This window comes from Triticum dicoccoides, chromosome 5B (genome assembly GCF_002162155.2).
Source record: "Triticum dicoccoides isolate Atlit2015 ecotype Zavitan chromosome 5B, WEW_v2.0, whole genome shotgun sequence".
Lineage (NCBI taxonomy): Eukaryota > Viridiplantae > Streptophyta > Magnoliopsida > Poales > Poaceae > Triticum > Triticum dicoccoides.
This window is the reverse complement of record NC_041389.1, coordinates 665,566,938-665,577,765: the sequence shown is the minus strand read 5'-3', so window position 1 is coordinate 665,577,765 and position 10,828 is coordinate 665,566,938.

Genomic DNA, 10,828 nt, shown 5'->3' with positions numbered 1-10,828 from the left:
AGAAAGCCTATATCTAGAAATCGTGTCCAAAGGACAACCCAATCGGAGTTACAGATCTCCCAGAATATAAAAAACGGTGAAAGGGCAGAATCAGGAACGCAGAAACAGAGAGAGACAGAGAGACAAATCCAATCTCAGAGGGGCTCTCTCCCCTCGCACACCATGGAGATCATGGACCAGAGGGGAAACCCTTCTCCCATCTAGGGAGAAGGTCAAGTAAGAAGAAGAAGAAGAAGGGGGGCTCTCTCCCCCTCTCTCCCGGTGGCGCCAAAACACCGCCGGGGCCATCATCATCACCGCGATCTACACCAACACCTTCGTCATCTTCCCGAACATCGTCATCACCTTCCCCCATCTATATTCAGCAGTCCACTCTCCGGCAACCCGTTGTACCCTCTACTAGAACATGGTGCTTTATGCTTCATATTATTATCCAATGATGTGTTGCCATCCTATGATGTCTGGGTAGATTTTCGTTGTCTTATCAGTAATTGGTGAATTGCTACGATTGGTTTATTTGCTTGTGGTTATGTTTCCGTCCTTTGGTGCCCATCATATGAGCGCACGCGTGGATCACACCATAGGGTTAGTTGTATGTTGATAGGACTATGTATTGGAGGGCAAGAGTGACAAAAGCTTCAACCTAGCATAGAAATTGATGCATACGGGATTGAAGGGGGACCAATATATCTTAATGCTATGGTTGGGTTTTACCTTAATGAACGTTAGTAGTTGCGGATGCTTGCTAATAGTCCCAATCATAAGTGCATAGAATTCCAAGTCAGTGATGACATGCTAGCAGTGGCCTCTCCCACATAAAACTTGCTATCGGTCTAGTAAAGTAGTCAATTGCTTAGGGACAATTTCACAACTCCTACCACCACATTTCCACACTCGCTATACTAAGTTTATTGCTTCTTTATCTAAACAGCCCCTACTTATTATTTACGTGCTCTTTATATTCTTGCAAACCTAGCCTACAACACCTACAAAGAATTTCTAGTTTCATACGTGTTCTAGGTAAAGCGAACGTCAAGCGTGTGTAGAGTTGTGTCAGTGGTCGATAGAACTTGAGGGAATATTTGTTCTACCTTTAGCTCCTCATTGGGTTCGACACTCTTACTTATCAAAAGATGCTACAATTGATCCCCTATTCTTGTGGGTTATCAGCAGGGGCAATGATGATGTAGCCATGAAGCACCTTCCCCTGATGCTTGAGGTCAACCAGGGCTTGGTTGAATCAGTTGGCTCCAGCTAGCATTTTTTGTTGGGAAGATTTGGCCTGAGTGTTTATCAAAAGATTTGAAGGCACTTGCAAGCGTCCCACTGGACTGTCTGAGCTGCAGCAATGTGTACAGAAACCGAATGAAACCTTGAGAGATTACGTCCAGCGGTGTAGAATGTTTCAGAGCATCAGTCCGTCTGTGGTCTGTGCTTTCAAGGAAGGTGTGCGGTACAGAGAGCTCACATTGATATATGGTTGCTCCGGGGCCATGAGTTTGAATCAGATGATGGAAATCGCCACTTAGTACGCGAATGGTGAGGAATAGGACCGACTCCGTAATGGTAAAGGGAAAATAGTCGATCCTGAGACTGGGGTGTAGCGCCCCGGATTCGATGCGTCAGGTGTCTGCCAGTTATTCGCCGTCATTGCCATGTCATTTGCTTGTGTGTTGCATTTTATCATGTCATCATGTGCATCTCTTTTTGCATACGTGTTCGTCTCATGCATCCGAGCATTTTCCCCGTTGTCCATTTTGCAATCCGACACTCCTATGTCCTCCGGCGTCCCCCTTTTGTCTCTTGTTGTGAGCGGCTGTTAAACATTCTCAGAATGGACCATGATTTGCCAAGCGGCCTTGGTACACCACCGGTAGACCGCCTGTCAAATTTTGTGCCATTTGGAGTCTGTTTGATACTGCAACGGTTAACCGCATAGCCCGAAACCCCCTTTTTGTTTGCAGCCCAACACCCCTCCAAAGTGGCCCAATAACCCATCCAAACCCCCTCCATGCTCTCGGTCATTCGATCACGATCGTGTGGGCGAAAAGCACACTCCATTTGGACTCTCCTAGCTCCTTCTACCATAAATATGTGCCTCCCTCTGAATTTCTCGCGCAGATCAAACCCTAGCACCGCTCCCCTCGCGCCACCGGACACATCGCCCCCGCCGCCGGACATGTCCGCCCGTTGCCCCCGTCCAATAGGAAGCTGCCACGTCACCCCGCCGGCCCTCTCGCTCCTCCCTCCGCCGCCGGGCCCGTGGATCCCAGATCGGGCCCGCCCCGGGTCGCGCCGGGCCCAAGGGAGCCATCGCCCCCGCCGCCGTCCTCCGGCCCCACCGCCTCGGCAGCGCTCCACCCCACCGCCCGGCGCCGACGACCTCGTCCGCCGCCATGCAGGACCTTGCCGACGCGCCTTGTCCCCGCCGCCTCACCGCAGGGCCGCGCCGCCCGCGCGCGCCGCTGCCCGCGCCGTCTCCCCGCGTGGAACCCGGCCGCCTGCTTCCGTGCTCCGCCGCCGCCAAATTCGCCGCCGGCTGCCGCTGTCTACGGAAGACACCGCCGCCCCGCAGCTTCCGCGCCACCGGAGGTCGTCGCCACCGCCTCCCCGCGCTTCCCCGTTGCCGTCCTGCCTCGCCCCGGGCCGGAGCCGGACCTCTCCTCGACTAACTCCGGCGAGCTCCCTAACGATCCTCGAATGGCGTCCACCAGGATCAGTTCCACCCGTTCGGTGAACCAAATGGCGTCCCGCGTCCCCGGATCCCTCCGTCCCGGTACCTCTTCGTCCCACGTTGACTTTCGCGGAGGTGATTTCCACTAAGTCCCTGTAATATTGCATTTTGATGCCGTGTTCATCGTGCCACAACTTGTTGTATACTGCTCCATTTTGTGCGTGTAATATATCAAAATGTTCAACCGGATGTACTCTTCATTTCATTCCATGGTGCCATGCTTATTTGAGTTCATCTTGATGCGCAAATCATCGTTGCAAGAGTGTTATATGATGTTAACTGCTGTCTGTTAACAGAACTTGATGATTTGTCTTTTTCATTGCATTTTGTGTGTGCATTCTATAAGCTTGATATCTACATGAGTTTTGAGCTACATCATGCCATCTTTACATTGGTGCAATCCATGTATTTTTGCGAGTCTTGTAGTGAGTGCATCGAGCTTGTGAAGTAGGGTACTTGCTGTTGCTGTTTTGCTAGGCTGAATCTGCTATATCATGATGCTATGTAAACCTGTTGCTACAAGTCATTATATGCATAATATGGAGATGTTCACTAAGGATGTTTTGTTATACATGTCATGCTATATCCATCTATGCCCCTAGTTGCATTTATAGCCTGTGAAGCTTGTTGTAATCTTGCTCTCAAATTGCTAAATAATGTTGCTGTCAGCTTGTTAACATTATGTTCAGTTTTGCCATGAGCTTTTCTAGTGATCCATGCACCCTATGAACTTGCTCTTGCCATTATTAGCTTCATAAACATGTCTTATTACTATTGGTTACCTTGTAATGCCATGTATTGCTCTGTGGTGAGTTGTAAAAGCTCATCAACATGCCTACTTATTGTTGTTCCTACCATGTTTGAATCTGTCATATCACTTGCCATGTTTGCATGGATGCTACCATCTTTTCTGTTGATCTTTGGAATTAGCTCTGTAAGGGACTTTTGTTCTTTGTCTTTAGTTCTAGCATGAAATTCCTTTGTTTGCCACTTTAAGTTCCTGTAACATGTTGTTTGATAGCTCTAAACATTGCAACCTGATGTTATTTTCTGAAGAGTCTGAAATTGTTATTATTTGCAATCTTTCCATGTCCTTTTGAGCATATTCTAGTGATTTATGGAGATAGCTCAGTGTTCATGTTTTGTCATACTTCACCCGTACATCATGTCCATGTCTTTTGTTTTCATGTGGAGGTGCTGTAGTATATAGTTCTGATACTTGCAAGATGCCAAGTTGCTGTTTTGGATAGATTGTTGTTATATCTTGTTTGGAGTGTATGTGTTGCACCGTTGCTCCGTTTTGAGCATTCTCTATATTAAACTTGCTTAGAATTGCATGTAGTCTCATATTATCATGTTGCATCATTGTTTTGAGGTGTTTGCTTGATGTTTGGATGTATTTTGCGTCAATGCCATGTTTAACTTGTTTTGCTCATATCTTCTAGGTCGTAGCTCCGAACTAAATGAACTTTATATGTAACTTGACTAGAATTTCGTGTAGATCATCTTGGTGCATTTTAACTTGCTGTTTAACAACTTGAACATAAGGTTTATTAAGATCTGGACCAATTTCTAAATTTGCATATGAGGACTTACCGGAATTGTTATATGTTGTTTCCGGCCTCATTTAAACTTATTTGTCTATGTTGTTCTTGTATGCATAATCTCTTGCCATGGGTAGCCTCATCTAGTCTTGTCATGCATCATGTTTGGTTGTGCATCATGTCATGATTATGTGTTGTGTGTTTACCTTGTTGTTTGCTTCTTTCCGGTTGTGTTTCTTCTTGTTAGTTCCTGTTTCGTTGCGATCGTGAGGATTCGTTCATCTATGCTTGGTTCGTCTTCGTGGCTTCATCTTCTTCATGGACTCGTTCTTCTTCCTTGCGTGATTTCAGGAAAGATGACCGCTACCCTGGATCTCACTACTATCATTGATATGCTAGTTGCTTCGTTCTATCGCTATGCTGCGCTACCTATCACTTGTTCTTCAAGCCTCCCAATTTGCCATGTCAGCCTCTAACCTTTTCACCTTTCCTAGCAAACCGTTGCTTGGCTATGTTACCGCTTTTGCTCAGCCCCTCTTATAGCGTTGCTAGTTGCAGGTGAAGATGAAGATTGCTCCATGTTGGATTATGTTTATGTTGGGATATCACAATATCTCTTATATTATTAATGCATCTATATACTTGGTAAAGGGTGGAAGGCTCGGCCTTATGCCTGGTGTTTTATTCCACTCTTGCCGCCCTAGTTTCCATCATATCGGTATTATGTTCCTGGATTTTGCATTCCTAACGCGGTTGGGTGATTTATGGGACCCCCTTGACAGTTCACTTTGAATAAAACTCCTCCAGGAAGGCCCAACCTTGGTTTTACCATTTGCCTCACCTAGCCTTTTTCCCTTGGGAGTCGCGCTCCCGAGGGTCATCTTTATTTACCCCCCCCCCCCGGTCCAGTGCTCCTCGGAGTGTTGGTCCAAACTAGAGGACCGTGCGGGACCATCCCTTGGCGACTTGGGTTACGTCGGTACCTGTACGCTTAGCTTATCCGGTGTGTCCTGAGAATGAGATACATGCGACTCCTATCGGGATTGTCAACACATCGGGCGGCTTTGCTGGTCTTGTTTTACCATTGTCGAAATGTCTTGTAAACCGGGATTCCGAGACTGATCGGGTCTTCCTGGGAGAAGGTATATCCTTCGTTGACCGTGAGAGCTTGTGATGGGTTAAGTTGGGACGCCCCTGCAGGGTATAAACTTTCGAGAGCCCTGCCCGTGGTTATGTGGAAGATGGGAATTTGTTAATGTCCAATTGTAGATAACTTGACACCAGATTCGAATTAAAACGCATCAACCGCGTGTGTAGCCGTAATGGTCTCTTTTCAGCGGAGTCCGGTAAGTGAACATGGTTTTGGGTTATGATTGATGTAAGTAGGAGTTCAGGATCACTTCTTGATCATTGCTTGCTTCACGACCGTTCCGTTGCTCCTCTTCTCGCTCTTATTTGCGTATGTTAGCCACCATACTTGCTTAGTCGCTGCTACAACCTCACCACTTATCCTTTCCTTTCCCATTAAGCTTTGCTAGTCTTGATACCCATGGTAATGGGATTGCTGAGTCCTCGTGGCTCACAGATTACTACAACAACAGTTGCATGTATAGGTTATACGATGATCATGATGCGAGAGCGATGTTTGCTTGTTCTGGAGTTCTTCTTATGCTTCTTCTTCGATCAGGGGATAGGTTCCAGGTCGGCAGCCTGGGCTAGCAGGGTGGATACTGTTTGAGCTTCTGTTTGTGTTTCATCCGTAGTCGGATGTTGCTCTTATGTATTGTGATGTTGTATTCGTGTGGCATTTTATGCCTCTTGTATGAATCTCCATCTATTATGTAATGGTATGATGTAATGATATCCACCTTGCAAAAGCGTATCAATATGCTGTTCTATCCTCAGTGGGACCTTCGAGTCTCTTTAGGATAGTATTGCATATTGGGCGTGTCAAGTTGGTATTAGAGCCTCGACCGACCATGGGAGCCCCCTTGTTTGATCATGTAGTTTGGTCATTGTCGAGTCTAGAAGAAAACTGTTTTTGGAGTCTAGTTATATCGGAGAGTAGGAATTCCTTTCACTCCTCAGCCCTTCGTTGCTCTGGTAAGGAATCTTGACGTAGGTGTTTTGAATTACTCCTCTTCCCTTTCAATTTTTTCTATAGGATCACGCAGTTGGTTTTCCGATCGTTGGTTCTCAACTCTTTTATCCGGTGCATTTCTCGTCAAGTTGACTCGAGCCTCATCATCATTGCCAAGTTCAATCCTCAGTTGTTTTCTTTTTCCCACCCGCCCACCCCTTTTCATCTCGGAGCCGAAGTCTGTAATCGAGTATCCATCCTACTCGTGCGAAGTCTTTGCTTTCTTTCCTCAATGATTTCAACCGGTGTTTTCTCTTCAAGATATTCGTCGTTTCCCCTTCCAAGTTGCCTTTGTTTTTCCCGCCCTCCCACCCTCTTCTTCCCGGAGCTTGAATCTCTTTCGAGCATCAATTTCATTCGTACGGAGCCTCTTCAGCCTTCCCTCAATTATCTCAACCAGTGAATTCTCGTTTTGTTCGAAATTCTTCATCTCTTTTTCTTCTCCGGTGGATTCAATTCAACTTTTTCGGGTTGATCATATTCTTTCCCTCGGCTCAAGTGTTTTCCTTGCTCGTTCACCTCTCACGAGTTTATCCTTTCGGAGTGCTCAAGACATCTCAGGAGATTCATCTGTGTTCCAATTAATTCGAGGTTGTCACCTCATTCAAATATTTCAATTTTTCCGGTGCATCATCTATCTGTTCAACATCCCTTTCCAACGGTCCCTTTCCACAGGTCTTTTCCCACGATCTTACCCAACTCTCCTAATTATTCCGGAGCTATCCCAAATTCTTTTCAAAGTTTGACGTAAGAATGGATTCCATCATTCACATGCCTTACCCAAGATCGTTTTCAAATTCTTTTCATTGTTGGCTCAACCTCTTCGCTTTTCATTCTCCCGGAGTATCTCAGTAATTTTGGTGGTGTTTTCTCATCTTCATTTGAAGATCGAAGAAGAGTTCCTCTTAAATCTTGTTCGTTCTCTCAAAATTTCGTGGTTCTAGCTTCATATTATCCTCTCAAATTATTCCATTTGTCAGATATTCTTTTCTTACCCATCCGGAGTATGTCAGAAGTTGTTTTCCCGTTTCTTTTCACCGGAGGCCATCGTTCCAGAAGAATTCTTCGTCCTCACATTTCAGCTACCGTTATCCAATTATCTCGGCGCATCTATCAAGTATTCTTTATCAGCTCGTTGTATCTTTGTTCTTTTGCATCTAAATACCCTCTAGCATATTTGTTCTTCTAATTCTTCCCGGTGATTTATTCTCTTTCATCAGTCATTTTCTAATTCTTACGGTGGTTCGTTCAAGATTCTTTTTCCTTGATTAGCTTATCAATTCATTCGTTCTTTCCAAATCCTACCAGTGGTTCATGAAGACTTTCTCAAGTTTTGCGCCATATTCCCCTTAATCCTTTTCAACAAGAATAAGTTGCATGCCAAATCCGGTTGTCATCAATTAAATTTGATGAGGATAAGCATAATGTAATTCTTATTCTTATTTCATCATCGTTAAGTAATCCCTTTTTCTTCGGAGTTTGTTCTTGGTCAATAAATTCTAGTTCCAAGTGTTTTCGTCTTTTCTTTTCCGGAGCTCAAATTTCCTCGGCCATTTAGTCGGAACCTCCATCTAAATCACTGCAGGGCTTAATCTTATTATTTCATCCTTCATTTCTATCTCATCATCCTTTTGTTACCGGAGTTCTTCATGGTGGTTCTTCATTATTTAATCCACTCTTCAAGTGTTCATCAAGATTCTTGTTCAAGGAGTTCTAGTATTTTTTTCTTCTTGCATCTCGAAGTGCAATTAATTCTCCGTATTCTTTTGAAATGGAGTTTTGCATTTCTTCTCTCTTCCTAGTCATTTAATCTTTTCCGCTCGTGGTCGGTTGTCAGCTCATAAATTTTGAGATGTTATCCATAAGTCCACGACAAGCTAATTCTTTTCATTGTTGATTTTCTCAACAACTCCGTTCAATCTTTCTTCTAAGGATGTGCTTTCTATTTCATTCGTGGTAGAAGATCTCGTCTTCTTCTCTATTCTTTTCTTTCAACTTTTTCAAGTCTTCCGGAGGTTTGGTGTCATGTCTTCATCAAGTATCATTCCATCCTCTCAAGCTCGTGTTCTATTCATCCATGTTTCAGCCGGAGTGCTGCCTAAATCCTTTCAGTCTTATTCATTTCTTATCTTGTTCTAACCGGAGTGGTTTCAGAGTCTATCTCATTCCGTGAGTTTTCGATTCTCGTCATTTTCTTTGTTCCCCTCTTCTTCTCGAGTGCTCTCGATTCTTTGCTTCTTCTCTTGAGTTCTTGTTTCACCTCATCCCTTTTCTCTTCCGTCTCGTTCCTAAGATCTCGGGACGAGATCTCTTGTTAGTGGAGGAGTGTTGTAATGCCCCGGATTCGATGCGCCAGGTGTCTGCAAGTTATTCACCATCATTGCCATGTCATTTGCTTGCGTGTTGCATTTTACCATGTCATCATGTGCATCTCTTTTTGCAGACGTGTTCGTCTCATGCATCCGAGCATTTTCCCCATTGTCTGTTTTGCAATCCGACACTCCTATGTCCTCCGGCGTCCCCCTTTTGTCTCTTGTTGTGAGCGGGTGTTAAACATTCTCGGAATGGACCATGATTTGCCAAGTGGCCCTGGTACACCACTGTAGACCGCCTGTCAAGTTTTGTGCCATTTGGAGTCCGTTTGATATTCCAACGGTTAACCGCGTAGCCCGAAACCCCATTTTTGTTTGCAGCCCAACACCCGTCCAAAGTGGCCCAATAACCCGTCCAAACCCCCTCCATGATCTCGGTCATTTGATCACGATCATGTGGGCAAAAACCACACTCCATTTGGACTCTCCTAGCTCCTTCTACCATAAATATGTGCCTCCCTCCAAATTTCTCGCGCAGATCAAACCCTAGCACCGCTCCCCTCACGCCACCAGACACATCTCCCTCGCCGCCGGACATGCCCGCCCATCGCCCCCGTCCAATGGGAAGCTGCCACGTCGCCCCGCCAGCCCTCTCTCCCCTCCCTCCGCCGCCGGGCCCATGGATCCTAGATCGGGCCCACCTCGGGCCGCGCCGGACCCAAGGGAGCCCGCGCCCCCGCCGCCGTCCTCCAGCCCTGCCACCTCGGCAGCGCTCCGCCCCGCCGCCCGGCGCCAGCGACCTTGTTCGGCGCCGCGCAGGACCTTGCCAGCGCGCCTTGTCCCCGCCGCCTCACCGCAGGGCCGCACCGTCCGCGCGCACCGCTGCCCGCGTCGTCTCCCCGCGCGGAACCCCGCCGCCTGCTTCCGAGCTCCGCCGCCGCCAAGATTCGCCGCCGCCGCCGCTGTCTATGGAAGACACCGCCGCCCCACAGCTTCCGCGCCACCGGAGGTCGCCGCCACCGCCTCCCCGTCGCCGTCCTGCCTCGCCCCGGGCCGGATCCGGCGAGATCCGCCCGGAGCGCCCCGTCCCCGCCTCGCCGGACATCTCCTCGACCAACTCTGGCGAGCTCCCCGACGATCCTCAAAATCCAAACCAACCGGGATCAGATCCACCTGTTCGGTGAACCAAACGGCATCCCGTGTCCCCGGATCCCTCCGTCCCGGTACCTCTTCGTCCCGCGTTGACTTTCGCGGAGGTGATTTCCACCAAGTCCCTGTAATATTGCATTTTGATGTCATGTTCATCGTGCCATAACTTGTTGCATACTGCTCCATTTTGTCCATGTAATATATCAAAATGTTCATCAGGATGTGCTCTTCATTTCATTCCATGGTGCCATGATTATTCGAGTTCATCTTGATGCGCAAATCATCATTGCAAGAGCGCTATATGATGTTAACTGCTGTCTGTTAACATAACTTGATGATTTGTCTTTTTCATTGCATTTTGTGTGTGCATTCTATAAGCTTGATATCTACATGACTTTTGAGCTACATCATGTCACCTTTACAGTGGCGCAATTCATGTATTTTTGTGAGTCTTGTAGTGAGTGCATCGAGCTCGTGAAGTAGGGTACTTGCTGTTGCTGTTTTGCTAGGCTGAATCTGCTATATCATGATGCTATGTAAACCTGCTGCTACAAGTCATTATATGCATAATATGGAGATGTTCACTAAGGATATTTTGTTATACATGTCATTCTCTATCCATCTATGACCCTGGTTACATTTATATCTTGTTGTAGCTTGTCGTAATCTTGCTCTCAAATTGCTAAATAATGTTGCTGTCAGCTTGTTAACATTAAGTTCAGTTTTGCCATGAGCTTTTCTAGTGATCCATGCACCCTATGAACTTGATCTTGATATTCCTAGCTTCATAAACATGTCTTATTACTGTTGGTTACCTTGTCATGCCATGTATTACTCTGTGCTGAGTTGTACAAGCTCACCAACATGCCTACTTATTGTTGTTCCTGCCATGTCTGAATCTGTCATATCACTTGCCATGTTTGCATGGATGCTACCATCTTTTCTGTTG